This window comes from Globicephala melas, chromosome 18 (assembly GCF_963455315.2).
Source record: "Globicephala melas chromosome 18, mGloMel1.2, whole genome shotgun sequence".
Lineage (NCBI taxonomy): Eukaryota > Metazoa > Chordata > Mammalia > Artiodactyla > Delphinidae > Globicephala > Globicephala melas.
In genome coordinates this window covers 13,342,987-13,355,524 of record NC_083331.1, presented here as the reverse complement: position 1 = coordinate 13,355,524, position 12,538 = coordinate 13,342,987, and the positions used below count along the sequence as shown (strand labels likewise).

Genomic DNA, 12,538 nt, shown 5'->3' with positions numbered 1-12,538 from the left:
GAGGTTGGAGATGTTGTTGGAAGAGAGGTCAAAATTAAATGGGATTATGGGAATCAGAAAAAAATGTATGTTACATATATCTTAACATTTATACAGCTACATATTAGCAGTTACCCTCTGTATCACTATGCCCCAGCTCTTAACAATTACTACTTTATACTGCTACTAATCTTTACATGTGACTCTTCTGTGTCTGCTAGTAGATGTAATACATGTAATATGCATGCTATGCTTTGCATGCTAACAGAAGTATGGAAAGAGCTTTAGGTGGGCTACTAAAATAAGGTTTGAATCCTGACTCTTACTGACTATACAGACTCAGGTCGTTTAATTAACACATAAATTAAAATGAGAACATTTACTGATATGCAAAATAACTAAGATTCTGTATGTGAAAGCGTCTCTGTAGCACAGAGTTTGGTATGCAGAACGTTATTTTATTTTCTCTCTGAGGATTGAGCATTTATACTTCTTTTGATTCCTCACTGTGCCCTCTTGGGATAAGCCCCTGAGAAACTCTAAGTAAAAATTTGTTGCAGTTGAGAACTATGAAATGTCTAATTAAGGTAATAAAACAAATCAAAGAAACCCACCATGAAATATATTTTAACAGTAAGAAAGAAGTAGTGGAAAATCTATATTTTGTCAACATTCAAGTTTTATACATTCAAGGTCAGAAATATTTTGAAATACTGCCGTATTGTACTTTTTCTCAAAATGTATTTCAAGGCAGGGAATTTGATATGGTCTGGGTATACAATGTTTAGAAAATCTTTTTTTTCATTTAATCTTTAAAAGAAATTGCATAGAATAATATCTTTAAAGAGATGAATATGCAATTCATTTTAATACTATTTATTTATTGAAAAACATGATTGATGCTCAGATTTTCTACAGAATAAATTTTGGTGTTTAAGGCATTCAAAATATCCAGTCATTCTAGAGTCAGAGGTATGGTTCTCTTAAGTCTCAGTTACCATTTTGGAAACAATATGACCCTACAAAGACACTTTCCCGGAAATAAACACCATGCTTAGCAAGACCAGCTTTCTTTGTGTCCCTAAATATAACATATCTGCCATTACCTCAGGTGGAATAGTTTAATCATCACCTTTTCACATTCTGTAGAACTTATTAATCAAAGAGTACATTTTAATTCTTTATCTTGTTCAATTATGATTATATATTCCCATAGATGATGAATTTCTGTTAAGTCTCTGTCAATAACTTATATTCTGACGTTAACTCCTTTAGACTAAACGTGACAAAAAGTAATTACTTAAGTGGGAACAAATGAGGTACCTGGTATTAATTTAAATCACAACTCTTCTTAATAGATGTATGCATAACAATATGCAAGTTACTTAATCTAAGACACAACTTTCTTATCTGTAAAATGATGGTAATACATACCTTCCAGAGTTGCCAGAAGATAAGGGATAATACACGTAACAAGACCGCGCTTAATAAGTACTTAATAAATGCTAATTGACGACAATGAGCAAATACTATCAGGTATTTATCATATGGAAACTTTCATTTAATTCTCGTGATGTACTATACATTCTGTTATGATTTTATCTTTTCTGTCATTTTACAGATATGGTTTTACAAAAAACTAGCCCATGACATGTTGTCAGCAGTAGAGTAATGAGATCATTCAGGCATTTTGACATCAGAACATATGTCCTATACATTTTATGTATTGTCTTTCCACATCCACATTCCCTGTATTGGAATATTACGCAGGCTTTAAGCATGATATTTTATATTGTATTTAGTTATTGATATATAAACGTGATTATAAAACACTATGCAGGGCTTCCCTGGTGGCGCAGTGGTTGGGAGTCCGCCTGCCGATGCAGGGGACACGGGTTTGTGCCCCGGTCCAGGAAGATCCCACATGCCGCGGAGCAGCTAGGCCCGTGAGCCATGGCCGCTGAGCCTGCGCGTCCAGAGCCTATGCTCCGCAACAGGAGAGGCCACAACAGTGAGAGGCCCGCATACCGGAAAAAAAAAACCAAAACACTATGCATATATCTGTATATCTATATGTCTACCTGTGTATCTACCTATGTTGTATGGTCCATTCAGCTGCTGTAACAAAAATACCATAAACTGAAAGATTTATAAATGACAAAAATTTATTTCTCACAGCTCTGGAGGCTGGGAAGTACACAATTAAGATGATTAAGGTGCTGGCAGGTTCTGTGTCTCATGAGGACCTGCTTCCTAGTTCACAGGCAGTTGTCTTTTCACTGTATCCTCGTATGGTGGAAGGAATAAGGAAGCTGTCCGGGGCCTCCTTTATAAGGGCACTAGTCTGGTTCATGAAGGCTCCATTCTCATAACCTAATATCCTTCCAACGGCCCCACCTCCCCATCACATCGGGAATTAGTAACAACATATGAATTTTGGGAGGACACAAAATTCAGTCTATAACTTATGCCTATATCTGTGTATCTATATTCATCCATACAGATATACACATTTATATCTAAATGAGGAGTAACTATAATCCAAAATATTAGTGGTGATGTCTCTACTTGATGGGGTTAGTCATGATTTTTAAAGTTTTTCTTTTACATATTTTTATTACCTGATATTTATGTGATGAACATTCATTCTCATGTAATAAAATTATTAAAATAGGCAGTTCTGTTAAAAAGTGAACTGAAAATTTTGAAATGCATAAAAAGTATATTTTTGAATTATATCAAAATATTATCAGTGGTAGAAATTTGGTTAATTTCATTTTTATGTTTATCTTTTGATATTTCCATATAGTATAAAATACTGTAGTATGGTGTAATGAAATAATACCTTTAGAATTAGCACATACTCCTAGAAATATAGCATTTATTCTGCATCATTAAAAATACGTATATAGCCAAAGAATCAAGGGGAACATGGCAAAATGTTGAAGGAACTCTGTTGTGAATTATGGATAATTTTCTTAATATGTGTTTTCAAAACTTTCTAAGAATGATTAGATAATATTATTACAATAAAAATGAGTATTATTCAAACACAGTAAATGAGTAATATCCCTCTTGAATCATTTTCATTTTGTTTTCCCCACGATATGATAAATGATACGGTAAACTTGTTTTTTAGATATTTATATCATATAGATATTTTGATTTAAATTCTCCATCAACCCTTACATTATCTGTACAGTTATATCAGTAAGCGTACTCTGATTTTAGCTAATGCCTTTCAAGTTTCCAAAAGCTGAGTCCATGCCTTTGAATACCTAAATCTCTTAACATTTAGTAAAAATCATAAAATTTATCTTTCATGAACAAGTTCATAATACAAATCTTTGGAGACTTTTGGCATAGCTTTCCTAAAATGCCAGTATCCAAAGAGCACTAGAACAATGATCTCATTAATTTCTCTCAGAGCCCTGAGAGGTAAATGGCAAATCTGACCTGTGAGATGGATTAGTGAGCATTTTCATTAAGTTCGTGGCAGACACTGAGGGAGGTGGCCAGCACTTAGCCTGATGGAATTAAAAATTAAAAGACATTTTATAGGAGTGACTAGATGCTACAGAATGGAACTTTACAGAGATTACTTCTGTGCAAGTAACAAGAATAAACATGTAGTGCAAATTGGGAACAAAAAACAAAATGAGAATTGGAAGTTGTAAGTGAAAGACAAAAAAGAAAAAGCCATACACACTTATTTTTTTTAAAGTTAGACAGATATCAGATTTTCATAAGGCAAAAATTTAGCTTTGCAATATATTTAGTGTTTGATACAGTTCACCTGAAGTGCATTTTCTAGTTTTTCTCCAACCTGAGAGAAACCAGGAAAAGTTCAAACATAGACAAAGAAAGCCTGATATAAGAAAAAGATTGAAATACAGGATGCTTTAGAAGTGATTAGAACATTTTGTGCTGATTTTGTATGAGAGTCGATATTTGCAATACACGTTAAGTATGAGAAAGCTTATAAGAAGATGAAGATTATAATTTCATCTTCTACAAAGGTCAAACAAATGTAAATAACTTTAAAGGGCAACCTTAGTTATTTAAGACAGAAAGGAGAGCTCTTAAATATTACTAAGTGAATGATGCTGGAAAGGCTCAGAAGAGTTGGGAGCAGGGGCTTTTTTGTATTTTTTCTATTGCATTAAAATATACATAACATTTACCATTTTAACCACTTTTAAGTGAACAATTCTGTAGCGTTAATTATATTCACAATGTTGTGTAAACATCACCACTATCTATTTCCAAACTTTTTCATTACCTTAAGAGAAACTGTACCCATTAAGCAATAATTCCCCACTACTTCTCCGCTAAGTCTCTGGTAACGTCCACATTCTCTCCCTGTGAATTTGCTCATTCTAGGTAATGCATATAAGCAAAATCATACAATATTTATCTTTTATGTCTGGATTATTTCACCTAACATCATGTCTTTAAGGCTCTTTCATGTGATAGCATGTATCAGAACTTCACTCTTTTTATGGCTGAATAATATTCCATTGTATGTATATACCACATATTGTTTATCCATTCATCAGTTCATGGACATTTGGGTTGTTTCCACCTTTTGGCTACTGTGAATAACGCTCTTATTAACACTGGCATACAAGTTTCTGTTTGAGGCTTTGTTTTAAATTCCTTTGGATATATAGCTAATAACAGAATTGCTGGATCATATGATAATTCTGTTTAGTCTTTTGAGGAACTGCCAAAGTGTTTTCCATAACAGCCACACCATTTAAATTCCCTCAGCACATGAGTTCCAATTTCAACAAATCCTCACCCACATTTGTGCATGGTGTTCCCTTTAATATAGATTAAAAATAATTGCTTGATGCATTTGTCTTTTAAATCATGTAGGAAATAAAAAATGGAGTTATAAACCAAAAAATAAAATAACACTGGATTTTATACAGGCTTACCTCTTTTTACTGTACTTTGTTTTATTACGCTTCACAGATACTGTGTTTTTCACAAACTGACGGTTTGTGCAAGCATGCACTGAGCAATTCTATCAGTACCATTTTTCCAACAGCATTTTCTCACTTCATGTCTCTGTGTCACATTTTGATAATTATCTCAGTATTTCATACATTTTATTATCACTGTATTTGTTACAGTGATCTGTGATCAGTCGTCTTTGAGTTACTGCTATGACCCACTGAAGGCTCAGATGATGGTTAGCATTTGTTACTAATAAATTTTTTAATTATGTGCATTGTTTTTTTCAGACACAATGCTATTGTACACTTAATACACTATAGTATAGTGTAAATGTAACTTTCATATGCACTGGGGAACAAAAAATTTGTGTGACTTTATTGTGGTTGTCTGGAACTGAACCCATAATATCATTGAGGTATGCTTGTATTTACCTATGCATTTACCTTCACTAGTGTTATTTCTTCAAATGGTTTCAAGTGACTCTCAAATATCGTTTCACTTCAACCCGAAGGACTCCATTTAGCATTTCTTTTAGGTCAGGTTTACCAGAGACAACCTCACTCCATTGTTGTTTATCTGGGAATGTTTTAATTTCTCTTTCATTTTTGAAGGGCAGTTTTTCTGGATATATAGTTCTTATGTGACAGGTTTTTTTTTTTAACATTTAAATATGCCATCCCAGTGCATTCTGGCCTCCACATTTTTCATTGTTTTTTTTTTTTTTTTTTTGGCTGCACGACTTGTGGGATCATAGTTCCCCGACCAGGGATTGAACCTGGGCCCTTGGCAGTGAGCGCACAGAGTCCTAACCCCTGGACTGCCAGGGAATTTCCTTAGCCTCCACATTTTTAATGAGGAATCAGCCATTAATCTTATTAAAGATTCCTTGTATATTGCAATTTACTTCTCTCTTGCTGCTTGCAAGATTCTTTAGCTTTGGTTTCAGACAGTTTGATTATGAATATGTGTTGGTCTAGACATCTTTGAGTTTATTATAATTTGAGTTCTTCAGCTTCTTAGTTGTGTAGATTCATGTATTTCATCAAATTTAGGAAGTTTTTTTGGCTATTATTTCTTCAAATTTTATTTCTACCTCTTTCTATTATTTCCTGTTGTGAATCCTATTAAGTATATGTTGGTACAATATTAGTGTCCCATAGGTCCCTTAGGTTCTCTTCATTTCCTTCAATATTTTTTTCTTGCTACTCCTCCAACAGTATAATTTCAACTGTCCTATCTTCAGGTTCACTGATTCGTTCTTCTATTTCCTCAAATCTGCTATTGAATCACTCTGGTAACTTTTTTTTTTTTTTTCATTTTGGTTAGTGCTCTTTCAGCTTGAGAATTTTTATTTGGTTTCTTGTAACAGTTTCTATGTCTTTATCGATAGTTCCTATTTGTTTATACATTTGTTCTTTTTTTTTATGGTTCCCTTTAGTTTTTTGGGTATATTTAAGACAATTTTTTAAAGTCTTTATTTAGTGAGTTCAATGTCTGGATTTCTTCAGTCTTGGATTCTGCCAGTTTTTTTTCCCTCATGAATGGGCCATACCATCTTGTTTCTTTGTGTGCCTTGTAATATTTTGTTAGAAACTGAACATTTTGAATAATATTATGTGGTAACTCTGGAAATCAGGTTCTCCTCTCTACTATGTTTTCCTGTTGTTAATTGTTAAGGACTGCAGTAATCCATTTGTGTACTGAGCTTTCTAAAAAAGGTTGTGTATTGACTTTTCTAAACTATCTTTGCAAAAATGTATTCCTTGTATTGTGTTGCCACTGAAACCTCTGTTCCATTACTTCAGTAGTCAGTGATCTGACAGATTTCCTTAAACACATAGCCTTTTGGTCTCCATTTTTTTCTGATGAAAAGACAGCTTTGAGTCTTATTGAGGCTCTGTTGTACATGAGATGTCATTTTTCTCTTGCTGCTTTGAAGATTATCTTTGGATTTTGACAGTTTGACTATGATGAGTCTAGATGTGGATCAAGACACATTCTTGTTTTGACTTTGTTTTATTTGAGTTTATATTACTCCTTGAATTTATATTACTTGGCATTATTTGAGCTTCTTGAATGTGTAGATTAAATTGTTTTAATCAAATTTGAGAAGTTTTCAGCTATACTTTCTTCAAATATTATTTCTGTCTCTTTCACAGTCTCCTCTTTACTTGCACTCATATTATGTATATGTTGGTACACTTGAGAGTGTTCTACATGTCTCTGAGGCCTGTTCACTTTTGTTCATTGTTTTTTTTTCTTTCTGTTAGGCAGATTATTCTCATTTGACTTGTCCTCAATTGTTTATTCTGCTAACTCAGATCTGCTGTTGAACGCTGCTTGTGAATTTTCTTTCCAAGTATTGCATTTTTCAACTCCAGAATTGCTACTTGGTTCTTTTTAATATCTATTTATCTTTATTGATATTATCTACTTGGTGAGACATCACTGTTATATTTTTTCTTTAATTTTTTTAGATGTGATTTCCTTTATCTATTTAATAGCTTATTTAAAGTCTTTATCTTACATGTCTGGGCTCCCTCAGGGACAATTTATTTTGACTGCTTTTTTTTTTATTCATGTGCATGGGCAGCTCTTTCTTTTCCTTTTTCTTTGGCTGTCTCATATTTTTGTTGTTTGTTGAAAACTGGACATTTTAGGTAATATTGTGTGGAAATCCTGGCAATCAGATTTCTCTTCATCTCCAGAGTTTTGATGATGTTGTTTAGTGACTTTCCCAGAATAATTATCTGAAGTCTTCTATTCCTTGTAGAGTGTGGCTACTTAAGTGCGTGTTCACTTAGGTTAGTGATCATCTATTGATTCATTAGAGGTTTCATTTAATTCCTTGAAACATTAAGTCTTACATCTTTTGTTGAGGGGCTCTTTGTGTTGGGATACACCTTCTGTTCTTAGGCAGTTAAAAACTCTGATGTAGCCTTTTCTTTCTGTTTATGCAGGACCTCAAGGTCAGCTAGCAGTGGTAGATTCAGATCCTCTATTCCTGGCATGTGCATAGTCCTGCATATATATACTGTCCTCTAGATCACCAGGAATATCTCAGTGCTTTTCAAAACTCCCTATGGATATCTTGTTTCACAGATCTTCCTTGTATGTTTTGCCCAACCTCTTATTTGTTCCAGCTCATATTTACAGCCGTAGAGAGTTGTGTGGTAAACTATTGCCTTTGATTTTTTTCAACCAGTTTCCTGGAGATGGGGTTTCTCATGGAACAAGCTCCAAAATTAAGTCAAATAACAACAACATCCTGCAAATGGAGCTTTTCCAAGGACCTGTGAGATTGGTCACTGATGACGTTCTGGGACAAGCTTCATTAGGAGCTCCAAACTCATCTGCCCCCTCGGGTGTCTGCAACACTGCTGGTTTACACAGCTTAGGGGTCGCAGGGCTACCAGTTTTCAAGGCAACTCTAAGTTGGGGAGTTGGAGATAGGAATAGGTCAAATTAAAATGACATAAACTGCCATTCTCACCTAGGTTCAGCAGCTTTTCTTGAATAAATGTTCCTGAGATTGTTGCAAATCATTGGTTAATATTCAGAGTTCCAAAGCGTTGGTTTTAACAATTTTTTCTCAGTGTTTTTGTTGCCTTTATTTGCAGAGGTTCCCCACTCTGTCTTTTCTGAAAGTAAATAATGTGTTTTTGACAGCCTTTTAAGGCCCATTAAAACTCAGTAAACTGCTAAACACATATCCCCATGGCTTGGAGAAGAAAAAATCACATGAATTTTTTTTCAATGAGACAGTATAGTTGCAGAATTAGTTTTGCTCAAAATTGTATCTCTTTACCAGTTTAGCATATTTTGAAGTATTATAACAACTGACTCTTTTCCAATAACTAAAGAAAAAAAAAGTCTGATATTTCACATGAAGTCTATTTAAGGTCCCAGGAAACATAACTCCTTGCATATGTGAAAGGCAGAATTTGTACGTGTCAAGAACATGAATTCTGGATTTCAAGTGTTTAGATTCAAATCTTGGCTCTGTCGCTTGCTAGCTGTGTGATCTTAGCTAAAGTGCTTAAATTTCTCTGTACCTGAGTCTTATTAATATGTAAAAGTCTGATAATAGTCATATGTACATTATGGTGTTTTCAGAAGGATTAAATGAGTGAATACTTTCTGTGTGCCTAGGATATGCCTGGCATATATGAAAACTGCATAAGCATCTTTAAACTAAAACTTAAAGTGAAAAAATGCTACGCGGGATTCATAACTATGCACTTGGATCACCATATAGTGTTCCAGGATCAGAAAAGAATCTTTGATCTACTTCTCATTCTTTTAGCAATCCTGAGAATGTGACCTCACCCTTTTCTAACTATTCTAGCCTAGTTAATGGCTTGACCTAAATGAAAAATTAGGAGTAGAATCATTTATCTTTTTACTGCGAGACAGAAAGAAGTGATTGAAATCCCTCTTTTGTTTGGCACAATCCTGGAGTCTGAGTTCTCTTTCTGTGCTTAGGGCCAAAACTTTAAAAGAATTATCAAACAACTTTACATAAGCAGGGATCTTGCTGTTTTCTCCATTGCTGTATATCAGCACCTAGAATATTACCTGAAAGTTATATTTTTGTCACTGAACGTATATTTCAAATGAATGAATAAATTAGTGATTGATGAAATCAGTTAGTTAAAATAGTTCCCTTTGGCAGTTCAGTGGTTGGGGACCTAGTAGCGTCTGATTTTAGCCATGTTTGACTCATCAGGGCAACAGAGACATGAAGAAGTTCATTATACAATCAAGTTTATAATAAACAGTAGAAGAAACCAAATGTTAATGTAGGTGGAATAAAAATCAGGTATTCAAAATTAGATCACAAAATTTTGTAACTTTGGTTTCAAGAAAGTATAATTCCTATAGATTCCTCTGTTATAGTCAAATGTAAAACAAAATTTAGTGAAGTGTACAAAATCCTTGAATAACTTCCACTATGTTTATTTTCTTCATTTTTAATTATAGGAATTTTGCAGATGTTAAGCCAGATGGGTCTTGTGTTTTTAATAAATGGTATCTTAGAAAAGTATATAATTAGTTTGTGAGCAGTGTTTTCTCTCAATTACTTTTTTCAGTTACAGAGCAAAAGCTGAGGTTACATTTTTAGTTTTACTGTGTCAAGTATACTCTGTTTTGGAAGAAAGATTTGTTTTCTTGCTTATAGACAACTGCCTTATAGTCCCCATTATTTTTAAGGAATAGATAAATTTGTCAAAAATATATTAGTATAGAATATAATTTATCTTGGACAAGTTTATATTACCTATTATTTTGAATAGAAATAGTTATTAAGCTATTTAAACACACTAGAAACTTTGCATATATAATCCATTCTGTAACAATATCAAAATTATATTTCTAATAAAATTTTTTGAAATACATTATTGTAACAGTAGTAATTAATTTTTGATGCTTAGTATGAATTTTTAAAGAAAAATTTTAAACAGAATTAGTAAAAAATTCCAAACAACTTATTATTTTGTGACCAAGATCTGTGGAGGTTAAGGAGTCCTCTGACACTGGTGGTAGCTTTTTAAACATTTCAGTATTTTCAAGGTAACTCTAATTATTTTTTTCCTTATTATTTCATTTCTCTATTTCTTTTTTTTCATTTCGAAGGTGAACAATGAATATCAGTTTTATGGATGACCAATACAATAACTTTAACTTTGATTGCTCTTTTGTTGTGGAGACTGGAGAGAGGTCTACATTCAAAAGTATAATTGAATGAAGAAAGAAAAAGTTGAGTCACATCAGTTCTGCATCAGCTTATAGCATTAAAAAAAAGTGTTATAGTGTCTTTGTTTTCCATCATGATGAAGACAATATTCCTTTGTGATACATGCTTTTAAAATTTGAATCAAGAAAACCTTCCCTAACCATACACAAATTGCCTCATATATTTCCTGTAAAGGTGTTAAGGATTTGCTTTTAAACCTAATAGCTTTATATATTGGAATGGACTTTTGTTACTAATGTAATCTAAGATATCTATTTTTATATCAATAACAAACCTCGAATAGCGGTAATAATACTTACTTTATGGACCAATGGGCTGATTAAATATAATTAAAGTTTAAAGAATGTAAAGTGTTAAGACTCAGCCTAACATTTTAGAGATTATTATTAAATAGAAGCTACAATGATAACGTCATTGGAATGATGAAGCTGCCGCTACTCACTGCTGCTGCTGGTGCTTATTAAGTTGTTACTGTCTTGTTATTTTAGAGTCAAATTCCTGATTTAAGATTCCCAAAGGCATCATCCCAACAAAAAGGAACGTGAAAGATTTAACCTGTTCACCGTCATTCAGTGTTGGTATGAATAAGGTCCATAGTTCTTTACACTCAATATTTCTCACCTTCTGCAGCAGTTTAGAGCAAGAAAAATTAATATTTGGGGTAAAGTGGGGACTGCTTTGAGTAGGAGCTCTGTGACAATCCTAGTTTCTTGCATTGTGTCTCTGATCTCCCTACTGTGTGTGACTCTAGGACCTATTCTAAAAATCTTTTTTTGCATGAGAATTTGAAAGGGTTATCGACTATTCTGCAAGAGGTGCTAGTGCATAAAGACCCTCATGATAATTTTTATATTCATAAACTGGCAAAGAAATGGTGGGATTTTATAATGTATAGTCTTCCAGGAGGCACAAACTCACTTGGAGTAAGTAAAGAAAACTATAAGTATATAAATAAATAAGATGATGTGCTTAATGAACACTGTTTGATATAAACAATAACAATGCATCTAGACACAGGGACTTGTGTTTACAGAACAGAATTATTCATTTAGCTGAATTGCTAGCTGGGGGAAACACTGCATCTAAACATCACTTAATAAATATCCTTGTTATCTCAATTTCCGTCAGAAGGATCTTAACGAGGTTTGTTTATGACAAGACCTTGTAGCTGAATAGTCTGTGCAGTAAAAGGGAAATGATATATACGTTACAGAAAGAGATCATATCGCAATGACCCAACTGGAAACTCTTGATAATTTCTCACTCATCTGCAGCTGTCAGATAGGTCTTCTGGGCCCTGGATGTCTCTGACAAGCTACCATTCATGGTGGGTGGCTTGTTACAGGCACATGTCCTCATAGACAACCAAGCTACTCCATATGAATATTGACATATCTTCTAAGTGCAGCAGACTCTCCTCTGGGTATTGTGGTAATTAGCTAGACGATCATTATTTGTAATTAAATGGTTCTCTCTTTGATTCTCAGTTTGGTAAAAAAATTTCACTCTTTAAAATAATTGTGGCGTTATCTTTGTTGTGACCATATGCCATTACCTTTTCTTGACCAGCTAATTCAACTGTAAGGCATTGCCAAAAATTCACTCTCATTAGGGTCCTTCTTAGGGACATTCAGATACATTATTCCAAAATACAGCTGATCTCCAGAATCATTCGTGCAGCTTTGGAAAATACCAAATCATGGGCACCACTCCAGACATAACTGAATCAATCGCCTAGAGAGGCTCTCAGGAAAAGATATATTATTTGTGATGATCAGTAGAATTTGTCAATCTGAGATACAAATGAACCCCCCCTTAGGCCCCTATAATATTGAC

General features: G+C 33.6%; 1 long non-coding RNA gene across 1 annotated transcript in view; it reads right to left on the bottom strand.

The window, feature by feature from the left end:
- LOC132593815 (uncharacterized) overlaps window positions 1-12,538 on the bottom strand; it is a 168,302-nt gene that overhangs the window by 13,231 nt on the left and 142,533 nt on the right. The gene's annotated exons all lie outside the window — the stretch shown is intronic.